The following is a 21,972-nucleotide window of genomic DNA, read 5'->3' as shown; positions in this document are numbered from 1 at the left end:
ACAGGGAGAGAGGGATAGTGGTGGAAGAGATTGGGAGAGAGAGAGAGTGGCAGAGAGGGGGAGAGAGAGGGAGGGAGGGAGGGAGGGAGAGAGAGAGAGCGAGCGAGAGAGAGAGAGCGAGAGAGAGAGAGAGAGAGAGAGAGAGAGAGAGAGAGAGAGAGAGAGAGAGAGAGAGAGGAGAAGATGAAGATGAGAAGGTGGCAGAGTAAGAGCATCCCTCCTCCGTCGGCTCAGCCCCCGCCTTCCCGGCTGGCTGGAGGGAGGGGAAAGGACTGGAGGGGTGTGTGTGGATGTGTGTGTGAAGGGGGGGGGGGGGGTCGGGGGAGCCGAAATCTCGCGGTGTTTGCCCGCTGCTCGGGCCGCCATATTGTGTGACAGTATTTTGGTTTGGACTTTGCTGGCGAAGAGAACGAGAGCGAGCGAGAGCGCTGGGGGGGTGGGGGGAGGGCTGGAGCGTGAGCGGGGGGGTGGGGGAAGAGGGAGGGAGGCCGAGCAAGTCCGAGCTGAGCGGAGAGGATCGGGGAGCGGCGCCGCCACCCACCCACCCCATCGCCTTCGACCTGCTGCTGCTGCTGCTGCCGCCGGCGGGGCGACCCAGCCCGACCCCCTCTCCTCGTCTCCCCTCCCCCTCGGCCACGAGAAGCGGCGGCGGCGGCAGCAGATCGGAGGGGGCTGAGCAGGGAGGGAGCGCTGAGGTGTCCCCCCTGCCGGGTGGAATAGGAGGCGGCGGCGGCGCTGGCGGCGGCCGCGGCGGAGGCGGCTGCGGAGACTGAGACGGAGACGGCGACGGAGACGGCTGCCCTGGTGGGAGAGGCGGCGGCGGCAGCGGCCGCGGCGACGACGGCGAAGGGTGAGCGGAGCGCGCCGCCGGGCCTTTGCGGGGCTCCCCCGGATTCCTCCCCCCTTCTCCCCTCAGCTGCCCGCACCTCCCTCGGGCCCCGGCTGGCAGGAGCTTCCCCGGGCTCTGCAGGCCCGTGCGCCTGGGGCGCCTGCTGCTTCCTCTCGCGTTCCCCTTCCACACCCCCTCTCCCTTCTCCCCCCTCCCCCCCGCTGTGGCAAGGTGGAGAGAGGGTCTTCCCGAGCCCGAGGACGTCCAGCGGGGGACGGGGGGGGGGGCGGGGAGCGTCGAGCCCGCCCGGGGGGTTCCTTGGAGCCCAGCACCGGGGAGAGCCCCAAGGTGGGGGAGGGCTCCTGTTGCTGCTGCTGCTCCTGCTGCTGCCCCATTGCCCTCGATCCGCCCCTTAGCCGTGTGTGAAAGTGTCTCTTGTGTGTGCTAGTGATTGAAATGGGGGTGGGGTGGGGGGGTGGGGAAAGAAAACTTATCTGGGGGCGCTGCTCTGGGGAAGGAAGACTTTGGACTGGGGGAGGGGGGCTGGGGTACTTGAGAGGAGTGGGAGATACCGGTCCTTGCTTCCTCTCCATCCATTTTAATGACGCCCATTTTAAAGGGGTCTCTGTGCCTTCCCGGAGGATTTTTTGGTTTGTTTTTTTTAATCATTCCCCTTTCTCTGCCTCTGTCCCATCAGCTATAGATCCTGGCTGAGGTGGATGGGACGTGTGTTTGTTTGGTGGGGGGTTGGGGGGGAGGATGGGGTGGAGAGGGAGTAGCTTATTATGTTCCTGCAGGTGACAGGTGCGTGGTTTTGTTGTCCATGCTCTGGGGTTCATCCGACCGATTGTATACCAAAGTGTCAGAGACAGTGTGAGTTTGTGTATTTATGTGTTTGGTCTTGTTCGATTCCATATATAGTATATTTGAGATGTTAGGGTTTCCATTCTTCAAGTCAACTTAATTGTTGTGGAGAAATTCTTCAAATGTTTCAGATAAGAGAGGTTTGTAGTAGAGGGAGTTTGCAGCTTCCCCGGTCCTACCGCCCCCCTACCTTCACCCCCGTACTCATGAGGTCCCGGTTCTAATTAGAAGATTTTCTGTACTTTTTATTCGTCGAAAAGAACTTGGTCACGAACAGGTAATGACCTTAACAATACCATAAGTAATCTCATTTTGCATCCATTTTGTCTCTTTTCGAAGAAATACTATCACGGTCAGATTCATTCATTTTTCATAAAGGAAACTCATTTTAACAAATTCATATAAAAGAAAGTATTGATCAGTCTTAGGCAATTTCAAACTTGACGTGCAGCCGACTGGAATAAGGCTTTTGTGTTGTATTTTCACTTATTACCATTGTTAAATATGTGTTTTACACTGTCAAGGAATTGTCAACATAGAAAATTGAAAACATTTTACATTTGTAAAGTAAGATTTTCCTTGTAAACTTGCATTTTAAAAATTCAGTTCTAAATAGCACCTGAGATGTCGTCTTTTATAAACCACTTGTTAGTTTTGAGCTCATTTTATTTTCATTTTACAAGCTTTTGGCTGAGCATTTGATAACTAAACATAATGGAGCAGTGTCAGGTAGATGAACTGCAGACTGAATTAGCTATAAATTTAGTCTTGCAGGATCATAGAAAAGTTCTTTTTAAACTTGTACAGACAGAATGTGTTGAATGTTGATGCTATCAGTGTATTAACAGGAAATAGAGCAAAAATTCCAGTGATTCAGAACTCGATTGAGGTATTTCTTTTCATCTAATCAGTTTTTACAGGTTATGCTATATTTAAGTTTAGAATACTTAAGGATCAAAATGAGACTTGGGTATGGTGATCATATTAGTTATATAGTCTTTATGTGTTTCTTTATTTCATTTTTTCCCCTCAAATGTTTAGAATAATTTAAGGTTAAAAAGCATCTTCCAAAAGATACTTTGAACAACTACCAGAGCAGCCACGAATGGTATTTTGAAACTCTTGTGAATCAGCTTGTTGTAGTTCCTGCACTGACTTGACAAATGGTCCGATTTTTGTCTGACACCCAGTTTTCAAAAGACTGAATATCAGTTATAATTATTGGCATTCCATTGAAGTGATACTTATATTTGATCCTCACTTGGAGGAAACTAGCCCACATTACTGTCAGTCATATCTTAAGTTTTTGTAGGGTTTTCCTATAGTGATTATATATGGCGAAATGAAGAAAATTTTAAATTGTACGTCAAACTGAGTAGGCAAATTCAGTTATCAGTGGAAAACAGATGTTCACTGGTGTTTCTAGTATTTCTTACCTAATTATGTTGATTTAAGGTATTCTTTTGTAGTGGCATATCATACTTAGCATAGTTAGTCCTTATGATTTATCAAAAATGCTTTCTCTGGCCTTCAGGGAGAGTTGAAAAAGCAAAATTACCTTTTTCCTAACAGGAGTGTTTAGGGTGGGAAGACATCTATTTATTATACATGGCCTCTTACTGGCAAAATAGTCTATTTGCAGGATGTGGTATCCTTTATTGGGGAAAAAAAAGTGTCCAGGGTATGTTTGAAGTGATAAAGAGGAAGTATAGCATTTTCGATTATGAATTAAAGTGTTTGCCAGAGAGTTTGATTTCTTTGATGTGCAAGAACATAACTTAGGAAAACAAAGCCTGGTAATTTAGAGTAGAGATTTTGCTTTGTTATAGAAGTCTGAAGGAAATTTTCCATGGTTGTATGTTTTAAAAACTGTCCAGAGAGTTGATATGCGTGAATTGGGCATATTGAACCAGTGTTGTGGATCTTTTTCATTCCAGTACATCTCTACCTGGCCCTGGTTACCATGACTCCCTTAACCACTCTCTTTATCTTCTCCTTGCCCCTCAATGCAGATTTCTGAGGAGAGCAGAACAAAATACTTTTACTTTGTTTCACTTTTCTAAAATGAACAGATTATCATCAGAATTGTTATTCATCTAAGGTTTGGGACTGTCTAAAATAGATCGGTTGTAAGATAAGAGAAATTATAGCAGTTAAAGGGGGAAACCGCCCCCCATTTGTAATATTGAAAGGGACACACAAAGGAAACTGGTTCTAGAGCACATTTTATGGTTTCTCAATTTCCCTGTGGGACATAGTTACAGAACAATTCATTGATAAGGATTCAGAAAGATGCTGGAGTTGTGTAATATGTGTGTATTCAATACAAATATCTTCGTTTTGATTTGCCACTGTGGGTTATATTTGCAAAGTATTTTTGCATTCATTTTTTCATTTATGGTGATATTACTTCAAGGATATTTACTCAGTAATAAGCAGCTAAAATGAAAATTTAAGTACTCTGGAATCTTGTATTGATTACATTTCTTATAGTGATGATGAGCATGATAATAGCTGGCATTTTTTATAGGACATTAAGTGCTATATTTAGTGTTCCTTGATTCAGTATCTCATTTGATCTGCAGTATAGTCCTTGTGAGGTTGGTGTCACAGCTATTATTATTTTCTATTTTACAGATGAGGAAAGGGCACATAAAGTTAAGTGACTTAGCCAATTAATAAGCTTAAGAGACAAGATTTTAACCATCAGGATGCTTTTTCTTTTGGGGCCCTCTCTACTTAAATGATTATTAGGACAACAAACCCTAAGAATTTAGAAATCAATTTTTTTTTTAATTTTAAGGTCCTTCCCCTAAAACAGCAAGTACAGTAATATCCCCAATTAATTTCAACCTCCAGCATGAAAGTACTATCACAAACCCCTTGTTCTAGGGCCCATGCTATTTGCATTGGACCTCTAGCACTCAGAAGCCTTACTGATTTTTATTTAATAGCTCTTCGCAAGCTTGGTTATCTGATTCCTCAGCCAGATAATAGCAGATTAGAAGCAATGACCTAGAAAGGAGGTGGAAGGCCTGTGAATCAGGTACATTGACAGTAGAAGTGATGGCTGACAGCCTGACAGCCAAGGAAGAAATAGAAAACTATAAAGCAAACCCAGAATGGTATTATCATATAGCATAATAATGGCTATTCCAACTAGTGACCATGAGTCAACCACAAAATATTATATGATCTTCTGTTTCAGAATACAGGAAACAAAGTAATATTTTTTAGAAATTTAGAAATATTTTCATGAAAAAATGGCTAGAATAAAGTTTTAACACTTTATTTTTTAACACTTTGTTAGCATTTCAAATTTTTCTGAAAATTCACTTACGTCGAGCATCTTATTCCCTGACGATGCTAAATAAGTATTGTTTTTTTTAAGCAGCTTTGTTATACTTAATTTAAACTTTAATATGAAAAAAATTACAGTGATCAGGGATAGAGTGTATCTAACACCATCAGAGAATATGCTATCATAATTAATCAAATATTGTAGTCTTCAAAAAGTTACAAAACATACTGAACATGGGTTACTAATATTCAAAGAACTAAAACTATATTTTACATAATCCAGTTTTTCCTAGTTTTAAGAATCACTTGACAATCTTTATGAATATGATTGTGATTGTGAATTATTTTACAGTGAAAACTAGACAATATGAATTAGTAGGGATTTCTACTTGACAAATTGGAGCAAGCATTTTCACTGTAACTTGATTTTTGGAATTTAGTGACCTCTCTGGAGATGCTTTTATAACTCTAGTATGATAGAAGGACTAATATTAATAAAAAGTTTAATTTTCAATTAAAGGGGGTATTCTTCAGGTCATATAACTTAAGGAAAAAGGGTGCATTAGAATAATGCTAATTATAACACTGTAATTATTCTGAGGAGTTCCCACCTATTATATAATTTGTCAGCCTTTTTATTAGACTATTTAGGAATAAGTAACATTCTCATGGTAAGAGTGGGGTAAAAATTAAGTGGCCGTCTTTCACACAGCAATTTTTGGGTGAACTCTTTAATACATTGAACCTAGGTCGCTTGGTAGATAAATATTTATTAAGCACTAACTGTTTTTCATGAGTTCAGTTCAGTGGTTTTTCTACCCCTTGATTCAGAGGAGCATTTACAAAAGAGTAGAAAGCCCTTTTGTAATTTTAAGCTCTCAAGAATCTCTTGCATTTTAAAGCCAGGTTAAGATGTCATGCTATGTGTTATCATTTTGAAATCTATTTGTGCCTGTTTTATGTCTGTCTATGTTTTACACAGCTATGATGAATATGTATATTCATGAAGCCATGGAAAGCTTTATTAGTGCATTTTCCCCCCTAAAGTATTTTTGCTTTGAAAAATATCCTAGGTGAAGATGGGGAGGTCAATCCCTTGCGCTTGAATTGGTGTGCAGTAAACCATTCTGAGGTGGTGATTAACAAGTAGTCATAGCCTTTAGAAGTAAAAATAGCCCCCAAAAAAAACAGTAATGCATGATTTTGGGTCATAATTCTCAAACATGGACTGGATATTTTGCAACATATTTCTATCTCTAATAGGAACTTCATTTGAACTAGAGGTTTGTCCTGGCATTATTGAATAAGTATACTTAATTAGTGTTCCATCTGTGTCAGTATTATAGCATATACTTATATTGCTTTGATTTCTAAGGAACATTGGCATATTTTGGGAAGGGAAAAATTTTCAAAGGAAAGAGAATTCCTCTTCATCCTTTAAAAAAAACCAACTTTTTCAAAATGTTTATATTATACCTTAGTAAAGTCAGCTTTTTCTTATTCTTTGATAAGTTTCTGTGGTCTTTGTAATCAATAAAGACCAGTCTTCTTGAAGACTATTCAGCTTCTATTAGGCCTTAGCAATTTACTCAGAATATACTTTTCAACATTCATTTGATGTTTTAAGTTTCCCTGTGAGAAATTTCTGTACTTTAAGTACCATGATTTTCATGTTATAAGATAATTTTTAAGCATAGTTTGTAAATAAAAACTATTAACATTTTTAATGTTTTTGTTTTGAGGACTTAAACCCCTTATATTATGAAACATGCTTAACTTCAATGAACTCAGGAAGTCCAATTTAACTACAGACAGGTACAAAAAGGGTAAAAGGGAGACTTAAGAATTTGTAGTATTTTAATTGCCTTGTTAAAGAAACTAGCATTCTTGTTTTCAATTAAAGAAGGAAAAACAAAACAGACTCTTAAGGCAGCACTCCAGAATAGTGGTATAGAAGTTAAATAATGAAGCAGTATTTGGGAGGATCCTACAGTATCTGTGAGAAATAGTAGAAGAGTAGGACATAGTACAGAAGAGTGATTCTTGATGGGGGCAAAAAAAACTATACATTTTTCTAGTTATTATAGACTTCGTCAGTTGTACTTAAATGAAATGGGTAATAATAAAGGAAAAATCTCTTGATAGAGAATCCTGTTTATTCTACATGGATGGTATTAATGAAATCATTGTCTTAGACATATTTGAGAATAATAGGCACTTAATAAATGCTTGTTGACTTAATTTAATGAAAATTTATATTCAGGAGCAGTGGCTGTAAGGCCCTCATCAGGGAAATGTATGTTTGGGTAAAAAAGATGGCCTAGTTACAAGTGGAGAGCCATGGATAACATGTGGACAACTCATGTGCTTTGTTGGTATCCATGCTATATCAAGAGATCTAGAGAAAGGCATCTAGTATTATGAGTGGACCCTCCTCCAAGGGCCGATTTTTAGGAGAATATGAACAGGAGTCAAGATGGTTGGGCATTCAAGAATGAATCTCCATCAACTCAACTTGGGAAGGAGTAGCCATGGCAATGAAATTGAAGTACAATTAGAATGCTATGTTTTGTTGAGGGAAGCTGTAATACCCTTTGGGTTATACAGTTGCAACTGAAACAATAAGCCAGCATTTATTAATTGCCTACCTTTTGCTGAGCACTGTGTGATTTTTAAAAAAAACAAAGTATCAGGACATGTGTTGACTGCTGTTATTCGTAATTATAGATATCTAGTTATGGCCTAATGTCCCGTTTCCCCTACCTCCCCTTATAGATGTCTGTTAAATGTACCTCCTAAATTTAATGTATATTTTATTTTTCAAGATTGTGCTTAAGTTTGGGGTTATACTTGTATGTGTAGTTGCTCCTGATAGAGAATTTAATTTTTCTTCTTAATAGTTTAAACTTTAGTTGTTTCCTATTGAGAAATTGGCTGCATTACCCTGGCAGATTTAAACTTTATTTTTATTTTGACATTTGGTTTCAGGTTAATTCCTTCTGACCCACAAAATTTCGATGTCAAAGTAACCTCAAATGGTGTTAGCAGAATTGATGGAGCAATAATTATCCAGACATTTATTAAGTGCCTACTATGTGCCAGGCATTGTGCTAATCGTTGAAACTGGCCAGTGGAGTAGTCCAGACTATATAGCTTGTGCTTCAGCAATACAGGGCCAATGGCAAAAAAGTGGAATGTTTTTCCACTCCCCATCAATGAGTAGAGGAATGCTTGCCAATGTAAATGGGATCCTGAAATCAGCAACTCAACTTTGTAGAGTATCGTACTCAAACTAAAAAAAGGTTTTATTTAGTCAGAAAAGTTGTCAAAAGCAGTAATGTTGGTGTGGAATTTTTTTAGAGAAAAATATATTGAAATCCATATTACCTATTATTTATTCTTTGGCAGGACACGAAGTTAATTTACCATTGTCTTTGCTATTCCTTTCTTATTTAGCACAAAATCACTTTAAATGACTAGTTGCATGTTGTTTTAGGTGCTCTAGCCCCTGTGCCCTGTTCAGGTTTGGTTTTGGGATGAAATGAAGCACTTGTGAGTCATTGAACAAAGGAGGGGGAATGGAAGGGAATAAGCATTTATATAGGGCTCTTGCCAGGCACTGTGCTGAGTTTACTACATTTGGTCTTCACAACAACCCTGCAAAGTAGATGCTATTATTATCCTCATTTTACAGTTGAGGAAACTGAGGCAAGCAGAAGTTAAGTGATTTGTCCAATGTCACACAGCTAAGTAAGTTTCTGAGGCAGAAGGTTTACTTTGTTCAACACACAGCAAGGATACTGTGGTATTTAGCTTCTTTGAATAGTGGGAGAAAGCCTTAGGCCTTATCTTCATTTCCATCTGGATCTGGAAACTTGTCTGGTCAGTATGTTATCAGGGTATGGTGACTCACATGGTTTTAGGCAACCACCAAGTCTGAGAGTCACTGACTACATGTGGCTGGGGTCTGAGACCTTTTATTCTCTTATTCTAGAAGCTTCGGCCAGTCAGGTTGCCTGGGAGGAGAAGTCAGGGAACCTCAGGGACACTGGGTCAAGAAAATGCTGGTCCTATCACATATGTTCATAGTGTAAAATTGTCATATTCAGCAAGCATTTATTAGGCACCTGCTTTATGCTAACCACTGTTAGGTACTGGGAAAATATAAAGAACAAATGGAACTAGATCCTACCCTCAAAGAGTTTTTACATTCAACTGGGGGATACACAGATTGCTATGTAAAAACAAAGTAATTTGGGGAAGGATAAAGCATTAATTAAGAAAGTCTTTGTGGAGGAGGAGTGCATATCAGGCATGGGTTACGTACAGCTTGGGTAAAGGCAGGGAAATTAGTTCAATGGATCCATTTGACTAGAGAATATGTTGAGGATATACAGATGAGGTTGGAACAGTTGGGACTAGATTGTGGAGGGCTTTAAATCCCAGGATGAAGATTTTTGTATTTTTTCCTAGAAGTAAGAGAGCTGAATGTTTTGAGTAGTGGAATGGCATAGTTAAGCCTGTCCCTTAGGAAGATGGTTTTGGCAGCTGGGTAGAGTTGGATTAGACAAGGGAGAGTCTAGACAAAAGGGAGATCAGTCTTCTGTTGTAAGCCAAGGAAGAAGTAATGAGAGACTTAAATAAGGTAGTGCTTGTGTTAGTGGAGAGAAGGGAGAAAATTCAGAGAGGTTGTGAAAGTAAAATAGATACAAGATTTAGCAGCTGGTTATAAGGATGAGGAACAGAGAGGAGTTGAGCATAACTCCAAGGTTGGGAACCTGGGTGACTAGAAAGATGGTAGAGCTTTCCATAGAAATGCTTAGAGTTCCTTATCTCTTCACTGACTTCCTTCTATGCCCTAGCAGTCAGATTGAAAAGATCTCTCTTACCTTGAACATATCCCATCTTTTGGTCTGTCTCATTAGGAGGCCAGTATCAGAAGGGCTGTGTGGTGTGGAAGATTAGACTACTTTTCCTGTGCCCACAAGGTAATAATGAGAGTTGGAAGTTGCCAAAAGGTAGATTTGCCCACAGCAGAAGGAAAAACTACAATAATCATAGCTGTCTAAAAGTGAAATGGGCTGTGTAACAAGTTAGTGAGTTCTCCACCATTGGAGGGCTCTAAGTGGAGGTTAGATGATCACTTATTGAGATGTTGAAGGTCCTTTCTAAATAGTTTAGGATCCTGGCAAAGTGTCAGGTAGTTTAACTTTCCAGGGAGTTGTATATATAATTTTCTTCCAAGAAGGAGCAACCACCCAAAAGTAGCAAACCCAGGACATCAAGAATGGCTGATGAGGGCAGGGAGGGGAAAGCAGGATTGAACAAAGAGATCCAGGGGCCTTTAGGTGACCAATGGAAATCTTTATTCCCTCATATCTTTCATTTGTATCATCCCTTTTTAAAAAAAAGTTAGTTATTTGTTATTTATAGTTTCTGCATATTAATTTTAATTTCTTTTTAACCCATTTCTAGTGAGTACCTCTTTGTAAAGCATTGGAGCACAGATCTAGGGCTGGATTGAATCACAGGGGCATCTAGTCTAACCCCTCCTCATTTTATACATAAGGAAGATGAAATCCTAAAGAGATGGAGTGACTTTGCTGAGGTCACATTAGTGGTGTGAATCAGAGGTAAAATTTGAACCCAAGTCCTCTGACTACTATTTGTGTGACAAATCATTTAACCTTCTTAGGCTTTAATTGCGTCATTTGTAAAAAGAAAAAGAAAAAAGGAAAGAGAGGAGAAAGGTTAGACTACATGTGTAGTATCAAACTCAAATAGAAATGGATCTCTACTGGCCACATATTGACAGAGAAAACCACAAATTAACATTATCTTTGTTTTACTGTATTTTTATTTTGTGAAACATTTCCAAATTATATTTTAATCTGATTTCTCAGCACTGGACTACATGATATCTAAGATTCCTTCCAGCCTCTAACATGTGATGCCAAATTTTTCCAAGAGTATAAAATGAACCCTTATTCTAGTTTATACATATGTTTGGATACAGTAAAGGAGGAATTGAACCAGTAGTTGTAATTTTACTTCCAAATTAGGGGTCTTGTCCAAGAGGGGAGTATTTATTAAATGCCTCCTATGTGCCAGGTGTTGTGCTGAGTGTTTTACAAAAATTATCTTATTTGATCCTGTCTGACTACCTATTTCATTTGTTTTGGTGAAAACAACAGAACTGATAGAAAGCTGTGTGTGGGTGTGTCTGGGTGTGTTTGCCCACTAGAGCATGCATGCTCATGTGAGACTGATTTACTATAACTCTCTAGAGTACAGACTGAAATAAAATACTAGCTTCATTTTTTAAAATCAATACTAACATGAAATTTTGTTTATTGTTTCTATTTTTCTTGCCCAGTCTTTTGTAGAAGTCTAGATTGGTAATTTTAAATTAACCAATAACCTACAGTTTGGTGAATTTTTGCATGGAAAGCATTAAAAAAAATTGGAGGGGGTCAAACTTTGATTATGTCTCAAATGTAAAGTTAAATATAATAGTATAAAACTTTTACTACTTTACATATAAGAATGAACATTATGATTTTCTAATTTGAATTTTCTTCAATTTTTCTTTTATAATGTCCTTTCAGTTTCCCTATTTTACTTGTTAAAAGTTAGTGTCCAGTATTAGCTTCATTCCTGCTTACTGATATAATTAGTGAGCTTCCCTTTGGTTTTGCAAGAAGGATTTTGTTCTTTGTTGAATATAGTTAATGCTTTGTATTTTGCCTACCTAGTTACTAGTGAATTTGGATGACGGTGATGATAGTATTTTGTTTATTGTGGTTTGGGGTTTGTTTTTGTTTTGGCCGGTACCTATGATTTCATTGGTGTAGTGAACTACTAACAAGGAAGTTCTCCTTTACCAAAGTAGATCTGCAAGTGAATGAAGTTGCCTGAAGGCATTGAGAGGTTAACTTGACCTTGCCTAAGGCACATATGTATCAGAAGCTGGATTTGAGACAAGGTCTTTTAGATTTTGAGGCCAGCTTTCTATTCAGATAGTATATAGTAATGTTAATAATACCTTGTGTTGATAATTGATAATTAAGTGTGCTAGACACACTTCATGCTAAGAACTAATATTAGTCAGATCATGCGTTAAAAAAATTAATGATTATCTTAAGTTTAAATCACCTAATAGTATGGATAAAAACAATTTCTGCACTTAAAAAGATGTGGCTTTGAGACCAAAAAAATGCAGTTTGGTACTGTAAAAATTGGTGTGGATAGATGTACCATCATGTAGATAGTGTAAAAGATTGGGGAAGCCGTTTTGTTTCCACAGGGTTAAAAGCATTCCTCTTCCTCTCCCTTCCCCCCAGCTTTAGCAGAAATCTGAGCTCTGATGTAGCAGAAACCAGGCCTCAGGTCGGTCGGGTGAAAGGTCAGAGGCTTGTACACATGCTTGAACAAGCCATTTGAAGAGAACATGACATAGGCAGTCAGGGAGTTTCATCTGGCCAATGAAGAGCCTGGTGGGAGATTCAAAAGGGAGGGTCTATAAAAGGATTGGCGTCCCTTGTTCTCTCCTGTACTCTGCCCAGGGATGTACCCATTTATTCCGACCGAATAAATGTAAAATATAATTAGAGCACCCCCAACCTCTACCGCTTGGGTGGTATCCTTTTCTCATGAGAAATAATAAATGCCTTTTCTGATTTTGGGCTCAGACTCCGAACTCTTTATTGTGCCTTTGCACACAATAGGAAAATACCTGAGAAGTGCAATTGAGGGTTTGAAGGGAGGAAAAGATACAGAATCAGGGGTGAGGAACCTGCAGCCTCGAAGCCACATGTGGCCCTCTAGGTCCTCAAGTGAGACCCTTTAACTGAATCCAAACTTCAGGACAAATCCTCTTAACAAAAGGATTTGTTCTGTAAACGTTGGACTCGGTCAAAAGGCCAAACCGAAGGACCTAGAAGGCCACATGTGTCCTCAAGGCCGAAGGTTCCTCACCCCTGATGTAGATAAATCACTGTGGGGGGAATGTGATAGGAAATTAGTAGTATAGAAGAAGGATTTTGAGTAATAAGGAGAAGCCAGTTGAAATTATGATAGGCTTTTTAAAGTAAATAAATAAAATCTTAAATAAAAGCTCTTAGCGTTAGCTAGGTGGAAGAGCTTAGTATAGGAAGCAGCATAATGTTGTAGAAAGAGTGCTAGTCTTAGATTAAGGTGAGTGAAGGATGGGTTCAAATAGTGCCTCTGACACTGACTACCTTCTGTTACCCTTGGTAAGCTGCTTAATCTCTGTTTCTTCATCTATTAAATGGGGATAATAAATAGCCTCTATTACCGACCTGACAGTGTAGTTATAAGAATCAAATATAACCTATAAAGTACTTTGCAAAGCTTTAAAAGCATACTGTAATTGTCAGCTCATTGTTGTTATTGTTGTTAAATGAGTTAACAAATGAGTAAAAATTGCCTTTCTTCTAAACTTGTGTGAACTTCCCCATAGCCTCTGGGTTTTTCTTTTTTAAAATAGTTGTAATCTGTGTGTATACAGTCCTAGTTACGTTCATCCAACTTTGCACCTTTTCTATAGGTCTTTACATATTTTAATGCATGCTCCATATTTATGATTTTATGGCACTATAATATTCCATTTTACTAAAATACCATTATATACTTGGCCATTATCAAATTATTAGACATATAAGTTGGTGGTGATTTTTTGCTATTTCAAGAAGAGCAGCTATGAATATTTTTGTACAGAAACTCTTTTTCGTAGTTTAGTAACAAAAAAAATCTTAGGGACAAAATTCCACATAATCACTTTGGTGTCTTTTAATATATAATCATATTACTTTCCAAAATGCCTATGCCATTCGTGGTATGTTAGAGCTCCATTTTCCTAAAGTCCCACCAATGCTAACTTCCAAAATTTTTTGCTATTTTTTCTTTCCTTGAATTCAAGCACATCATTTTCCCTCTCTAAGCATAAGTTTCTTCATATGTAAAATGAGGGAGAAGGACTAAATAACTTCTGGGTTTCTCTTTCCAGTTCTAAAAGCTATTATTCCTCTATGATTCTCTCATCTTAAAAAGCCTTTTCCTGACCCAGCTATCTCCATATTTCTCTCTTCCCTTTTCTTGGCCAAACTTCTAGAAAGAAAAGTCTGATGATAATCATTCACTTTATAGATAGTGTCTCAGGATTTACAGTGCTATTTCCTTACAACAACAGTGAAGTCATATCATTCCGTGTTTCCCTCTGCCTTAAGAACCCTAATCCCATTCTTTGTCCTCACCTTCTATCCCTTAGTTATTTCCCAAGTATGAACAGTACTTTCTTCCTTCTCTATCTCAACCTCCTGACTTATCAATTCAACTTTATGCTCAAATATCTTGCCTTCTTTTTCTATCTTTTATCACAGAATGCCAAACCCAGCCTTGGATTATTCCGGCCATTACCTACCTTCTTAACTATTTCTGTGCCGCTGAATAGAGCAAGAGAAAGTCATGAAACTGTGTTGACTGAACGAACTATAAATTTATGTTACATAAACTCAGCTGGGTCCTCACTGCAGTAGAGCCATCTTTTCATACCCCCTTAAATCAGTTCCATTTCTCATTAACCACTGGATCAATTCCAAATCTTTAAATCCTTCCTCAAGCCTCCTATGACACCCCCTCCCCTCCCTACATCCTTTCAGCTGAGGACCTTACTTTAGGCCTCACTGAAAAAATTTAGCCCTCTTAAGGGAAAGCTTTTGCTTCCCTTCTCATCTCACGTCACTCAGATATCTTTGCACATTATGTCCTCCTTTATTCTGGTAGCCCTTTTCCTTGCTGAGGCAAACTCCTCTATATGTATCTTTGATCCCATCCAATCCTGTCTTCTCCAGCAGATTGCTTCCTCAATTATCCCACTTTTCCACAAATCTTTAATCCCTAGCGATAGTTTTCTTTTTTGCTGCATAAAAAACCTCACTTTGAATAAGCAGTTCCTGCTAGCTAATATCCTATCTCTTTTCCTCTTTTTAGCTAAACTCCTTGAGAAAGCCATCTATAATTGGTGCCTCCACCTCCTTGATTCTACACCCTGTGTGTTTTTTAGGGCAGCAAGATGATTCAGTGGATAGAGTGCTGGACCTGGAGTTAGGAATTCCTGAGTTCAGATCTAGCTTCAGTTACTTACTAGCTGTGTGACCCTGAGCAAGTCACTTAACCTCTGATTGCCTCAGTTTCCTCAAGTGTAAAATGAAGATAGTGGCAAGATTGTTGAGAGAATCAAGTGAGATACTTGTAAAGTGCTTACCATAGTGCCTAGTCCATAGTAGGTGCTACATAAATGCTTATGCCCTTTCCTTTCCCTAATGCTGGCTTTGAACCTCATCATTCAATGGAACGTGCTCTTCAAAATCTTTTAATTGCCAATGTAATTTCTAATTTCCCCAGGATCATTCTTCTTGACCACTCTAAAAACACTGTTGATTATCTTCTGTATGTTCTCTTTTCTCCAGGTTTTCAAGACACCACTCCTTCTGGTTCTCCTCTTGTCTGTCTCACCACTTCCTTAAATCCTCCCAGACTCTGACTTGGGCATTCTGTACTATCTTTTACCATTCACTCCATAGGTTAAATTTTCTTTTCTTTGAAGATGATTCTCCAATTGATATATACAGTCATTTCTGCTTTAACATGCATTTTGAAAATGCAGATTTGTTGAAATGGCTATATTAGGGAACATTTTGAGCATAACTTGAATTTCTGGTTCCAAGTTTGCTTCTGCACAGTTTCTTCCAAGAGAAATGGCAAAAGTGCAGAGAACTGCAATACTTTGCTGTAACTTACAAGCTGGAGTCCTTCTGATGCCCACCTCCATAAGCAAACTTCAAAGTAAATTTTTCAAAGTAAAGTGCCATATTTATTATATACATTCTTCTGTTGTAGTAGGAGCTGTGAACAGAAAAGGACTGTTTTGCATTATTCCCACCCCCTTCAGGCACAGTAGTCTCCAGTCTTGAGGTCCAGAGTCATGGCCTGCTCATCTTGTTCATGCAGCCCAGGAGCTCAAGATCTCAGCCACCATTTATTATAGTATTTATGTATTTCTTAACCATTTAACATGTATAAAACTGCTACTGTTTTTATTAGGGTCTGTCTTTTTTTTTTAATGTGTTACTAGTGAAGTTTTTGAGCATTTTGCCCCAAACTTGTTTTCCCTGTAGGCCTTGTGTTTTTTCCTTGCGCAATTTTTCATAGCATCGTGTTTTGGAGGAATGCTTATGTCAAAATCTGGAAGAACTGACTTTATCTAGCCCTATCTCTCCTGAGCTCTAGTATCAAATCATCATTTGTTATTTGGACATCTCAAACTGAATATCTCCTTGGAGTTTCAAACTCAGAGTTGTCAAAAACAAAACTTAACATCTCCACCCTCCCTCCCAACCCTCCACCTCACCCCCAGTCAGTCAGTCAACAAGCATTTATTAAGTGCTTGCTATGTTCTAGGCACCATGCTAACCCCTGTGAATACAAATAAAAGCAGAAAAAAACCCCTTGCCCTTAAGGAGCTTACAGTCTGATGGGAAAGACAACACATGAAAGGAAGCTGAAAGGGGAGGGGAAGGGAGGCCTGAAGGTACCCAGTGGAGGGCATAGTAGGGAAAGTCTAGAATGCAACCTAAAGAGGAATGACCTGGGCAGCCTCCTTAAATTGAGGTTCTAGGAGGAGCTATCCAATCAAAGGGAAAGGTGTAAAGCTAGCAGGCACTTCCAATTTATGAGTTCCAGGGCTGGAGTGAGCTTCCAAGATGTAGAGGTTTCTGGGGTGTGGAAGAGAAAGTTCGGAGTGTAGCCTGGAGAGGAATAAACCTCACCCCTCACCCTCCAGGCCCTTCCCTCTTCTGAACTTTCCTATAACTGTCACAGGAGCCACCATGCTCTCAGGCACAAAGCCTTGATGTCGGCCTCAGCTCCTCATACCTAATCTGTTGACAAGTCTTGTCATTCCTACCTTCACAATATCTCTCACGTATATCCCTTTCCCTCCACTCACATAGCTACCAATCCGGGTGTGTTCTTTTATCACCTCATTCCTAGATTATTGCCATAGCCTTCTGGATGGTCTCCCTCTCTCAAGTCTTTACCCACTCAATCCAGTATTCAGTTTGAGATGTCCAAATGACAATTGATGATTTGAGGCTAAAGCTCAGGAGAGATAGGGCTAGATAAAGTCACTCCACTTAGCTTCCAAAGTGATCTTCCCAAAGTATAGATAGGACTGTGTCAGAGCAAGGTCTCACCTTACTCAGTAAACTCCAGTAGCTGCCTATTGCCTCCAGAATAAAATACAAGATCCTCTGCTTGACTTTTAAAGTTCTTCACAACCTTGTCCCTTCCTGTGTTTCCAGTCTAAGTTCTTAACACTTTATTCCTCTTCATGTACTTTATAACCTAACAGTACTTTACATTTTGCCCCTTGCACATGCCATTCCATCTTCTGACTCAGTGCCTTTACAATGACTGTCATCTCTGCCTTTAATGCTCTCCTTTCTCCCTTCCACTTACTGGGCTTCCCTAGCTTCCTTCAGGACCCAGCTCAAATCCCCTCTCTATCAGAAATTACTTTCCATCTGTGTATATATATGTATCTTGTCTGTATTGTTATTTGAACATTGTCTCTACTCCCTCTTCAACCTCTTGCAGTCTGGCTTCTGTTTGGAGGTGACCAAGAATCTTTTGTTTACTAAATCCATTGACTTTTTCTTGTGTTAGTCCTTATCCTCCCTGGCTTTGACCACTTTGTATAATATTTGACAGCCTAAAACACCTATTCCTGAACTGCCAACACAGCATCTTTCCTTGGATCTCCCACCTGCATCTGAAATTGATTGTTTCCAAAACTGAGAGGTAGTGTGGAGATCTGGTCCCCCAGTTCTGTTCGTATTAGATAAGTTACTTCAATAATCATGGAGAAGTCTGATGTGTAAAAAGACTCTTTAGGTGCCTACTGTGTGCCAGACGATGTTCTAAAGAAGCACTGGGGATGCAAACAAGGGTGAAAGACAATTTCTGCTTTCCAGGAATTCACAGACTAATTGGGGAAACAGTATGTAAAAAACTACCTACAAGCAAGCTAAATTGAAGATAATCAACAGAGGGAAGGCACTAGAAATAAGGGGGATCAAGAAGAGCTTTCTGTAGAAAGTGAGATTTTAGCTGGGACTTGAAAGAGGAGCCAGAGAAAGCTGGAGGCAGTGATAAGGAGGAAGAGAATTCCAGGCATGGATGAGAGCTACAGAAAATTCCCAGAGTCAGGAGATGGAATGCCTTGTTTGAAGAATAGCAAGGAGGCCAGAGGCATTGGATTGCAGAGTACATGATAGGGTTAAGGTGTGTAAAACTGCAAAAATAGAAGGGGGCCAGATTATGAAAGGCTTAGAACACCAATCAGAGGACTTTATATTTGATCCTGAAGGTAATGGGGAACCACTAGAGTTTAATGAGTAGGGGGTTGACATGATCAGACCTGTGCTTTGTCATCTGACTGTAGGATGAACTGGAGTGGGGAGAAACTTGTAGCTGAGAGACCAACCGGCAGTCTGTTGCAGTAGTCCAAGAATGAGGTGATAAGGACCTACACCAGGGTGGTAGCAGTGTCAGAGTTGAAAAGGGAGACTATACAAGAGATGTTACAAAGGTAAAATCAACAAGCCTTGGTAACAGATGAAAGAGAATGAGGAGTTGAGGCTGACACCTGTTTTGTGAGCCTGGGTGACTGGGAGATTGTACCCTACACAGTAGTATACAAGTTAGGAAGAGGGGAGGATTGAGGGAAAATAATTTGTTCATTTTTGGATATGTTGAATTTAAGATGTCTATGGGACATCCAGATTGAGATGTCCAAAAGCCAGTTGGAAATGTGAGACTGGAGATATTTGAATCCTTAGAAGTTAATGAGACCACCAAGCAAAATAGCATAAAGGGAGGAAAGAAGAATGGCCCAGCAAGACAGGGCCATGTAGGACACATACTGTTAGCCAGCATGACCTGGATGAAGATCATGCAAAAGAGAGACTGAGGAGTGGTTGAATAGGTTAGAGGAGAACCTGAAAAGAGTAATGTTAAAAAACCTAAAGAGAAGAAAAAGACTGGAAAGATAAGAGGGATTTGCTAGTGACAATTTTAAATGCCAAACAGGAGTATGAGTGAGGGTTATAATGATTTCAGAAAGAATGTGATATGAGAAGTGAAGAAGAGGGAGCTCCCAGTGAATGCTTTTGATTTTTTTTTCCTGTCAATTAAGATGAGAGGTTCTGTGGGAGGCTTGAGAAAAGTGGTTAGGCATAGTCAACTTTAATGTTTGGGATAAAGAATCAATTAGGGAGGAGTAGAAGGACTGTCTTGCTACAATGAGGACCAGTTAACATAAGGCATCATCACCTGATAATTATAGGAAGAAATTTGGTGAAGATGCAACATTTTAAATCTTTAAATCTGTTGCACATAAATTTATCATTAATATTTTAAAGACAGCAAGCATTCTAACAAACTAGGGATTTGTATTTCACAGCCTTTTAGCTGATGTATGGAACTAGTCAAGATAGAGGCCTTTCTTCTCTGCTCAACAGCACATGAACCAGGTGTAATGGAAGGAGGCTGTAGGAAGTAGTCTAGGGTAGAATTCTTAGTTTTCTTCAAAGCCAGGTTCAGCTCCCTCCTCCATGAAGCCTTTCCTGAGACTCTGTCTTCTCCCTCTTCCCCCTACCTGCTTTGTTTTTATTTTGTTCATCGTATATAATAGTAGCTAGCATTTATATAGTGCTTTAAGGTTTACGATGCACTTTACCAATTTTGTCTCATTTTATTCTTAAGGCAGTTCTCAGAGGTAGGAACAATCATTATCCCTGTTTTACAGATGAGGAGACAGGTTAAGTGATTTGCTCTGTGTCTCATGGTTAGTAAATGTCTGAGGTGGTATTTGAACTCTGGTTTTTCTGCCTCTAGGTCCAGCACTCTATTCACTGCATGACCTGACTACTTTTAACTTACACATATTGTTTCCTGCCCACTAGAATGTAAGCCCCTTGGGGTCAGGGACAATTTAATTTTTGTCTTTATATTCCACTTAACAAAAGGGCATAGCATAGTGGGTAGAGCCAGCCTCAGAACCAGGAAAACTTGGACTCAAATCTAGAATCTGAATTACACAGGTTCTGTAGCCCTAGGCAAGTCACTAAACTTCTGATTGCCCTAGACAGCTAACTCTCTTTAAGACTTTAAATTGCAGAGAAGATGCTGACCTGCATTGGTAGGGGGAGTTTGCTCACCTGAGAGTTCCTCTTATCAGTGAAAATCACAGATCCTGTCCCTAGCCCCATTTTTGTATTCCCAGTGCCTGGCACATAGCAGATGTTTGATAAGTGCTTTTTGAAAGATTGAACAGGTAGTGGCCATCTAGAAAGGAGTATAAATTATATATTTTTTTCAAAAAGGTGTGCTTTTACACATGGTATAAGGTATTAATGCTATCATTGTTAACTTTGAGTATGAATGATGGTATGCACACATAGCTAATAGGTTTGCTTACATTAAATTTGAGAACTCATCAGATTTCCAAACTTATTTTGGTGATTCACTTATTTTAAGAACTAGCAAATATTAATCATTTTCACAAGCAAAACAATTTAGTCTTAGCTTTTGTTGTAATTAGTTTTTTTATGCCGTATAGTAAATTATATTTTGGGGATGAAGGCAGAATAGATTACATAGGAGTTTTAATTGACGAATCACTTCACTTTTTAAAAATAATGCTTATATTACCTTTACAACAGTTACTTTAAGAAATAGCTAATATTAATCATTTTCACAAGCAAAACAATTTAGTCTTAGCATCTATTGTAATCTTTTTTATGTAGTATAGTAAATATATTTTAGGGATGAAGGCAGAATAGATTGCATAGGAGTTTTAATTGAAGAATCTCTTCACCTTTTAAAAAGAATGCTTATATTACCTTTACAAAGGTCATCCTTCTGATAACTACACAATCCAGTGTAGTAGTAGCCCTTATTTCTTAGCCTATGCCAGTGGAGCTTACTTTCTGGCAAGGCCCAGCTAAACCAGAAAGGCTTTGAGTAAAGAGTAATGGAATGACTCTTGTGTCGGTCTATCCAAACATTGGCCTATCTACAGAGAGTCTCATTACCTGGTTTGCTGTAGATTAATAAATCCCGACCCTTATCATCACCTCCCACCCCCCAGTATCTCTCAAAGACCACTTACTAAGATAAAGAAAGATGGAAGGAGTGTCCACACCAATGAAATTACAGGTCATGAAGTATTAAAAGATGACTTTCATGGTAGAGTCCTATTTTGTCTCTTTGTGGTTCAGTAGGCTGTTTGGGCATTTCTTTTTGGTATTCCTTATACCAGCATTTTCTGATTACAGAATTTTTCATCAGAGATAAGGCATAATCGCTTGATAATTATAGGAAAATTCTGTGAAGATGCAACATTTTATCTGTTCTTTTTAAATCTATTGCACACAAATTTATAGTTAATGTCTTAAAGACGACAAATATTCTAACAAACTAGGAATTTGTATTTCACGATGCTTTAGCTGATGTACGTGAGCATAGCAGTTGTATAGGTTGTTAGAGAAAGAGAGCTGGCTAAATGTAGTAGGTTATATTAAATTTAAATCCACTCTTGATTAAAGAAGCAGATGATGAATATTAGTTGACTTATTCTTAACATTTTTTTAAAAAAATTACACTATCTTAGTTTCTAGGAAATGGAAAAATCATCAAAAGTAAAAATGGAGGCTTTTTAAAACAAAGTCATACGGCCATCCCCAATGACTTGCTATCCGTGCATACAAAGATTTACTAACTCATATTAAACATGACATGCTCTTTGAGATATTTTTTCTGCAGTAGTGATTGGTGGGGCCTCCATCTTCACTTTCACATGATTGGTTCTTGTGACCACATTTGCAAAATGATTG

At 39.1% G+C, this 21,972-nt stretch overlaps 1 protein-coding gene across 2 annotated transcripts in view; it reads left to right on the top strand.

The window, feature by feature from the left end:
* Nucleotides 1-469: 469 nt before the first annotated feature.
* The window catches only part of TAB2 (TGF-beta activated kinase 1 (MAP3K7) binding protein 2), a 113,726-nt gene continuing 92,223 nt past the window's right edge, over nt 470-21,972 (top strand). Inside the window, exon 1 of one of the 2 annotated variants that reach the window (XM_036767105.1) lies at nt 470-850. The gene's annotated coding sequence lies outside the window, so the exon portion shown is untranslated. The remainder of the gene's footprint in view (nt 851-21,972) is intronic. The other variant, XM_036767106.1, reaches the window with a different exon arrangement.

The sequence above is a fragment of the Trichosurus vulpecula genome, chromosome 7 (assembly GCF_011100635.1).
Source record: "Trichosurus vulpecula isolate mTriVul1 chromosome 7, mTriVul1.pri, whole genome shotgun sequence".
Lineage (NCBI taxonomy): Eukaryota > Metazoa > Chordata > Mammalia > Diprotodontia > Phalangeridae > Trichosurus > Trichosurus vulpecula.
This window is presented reverse-complemented; position numbering and strand designations above follow the sequence as displayed.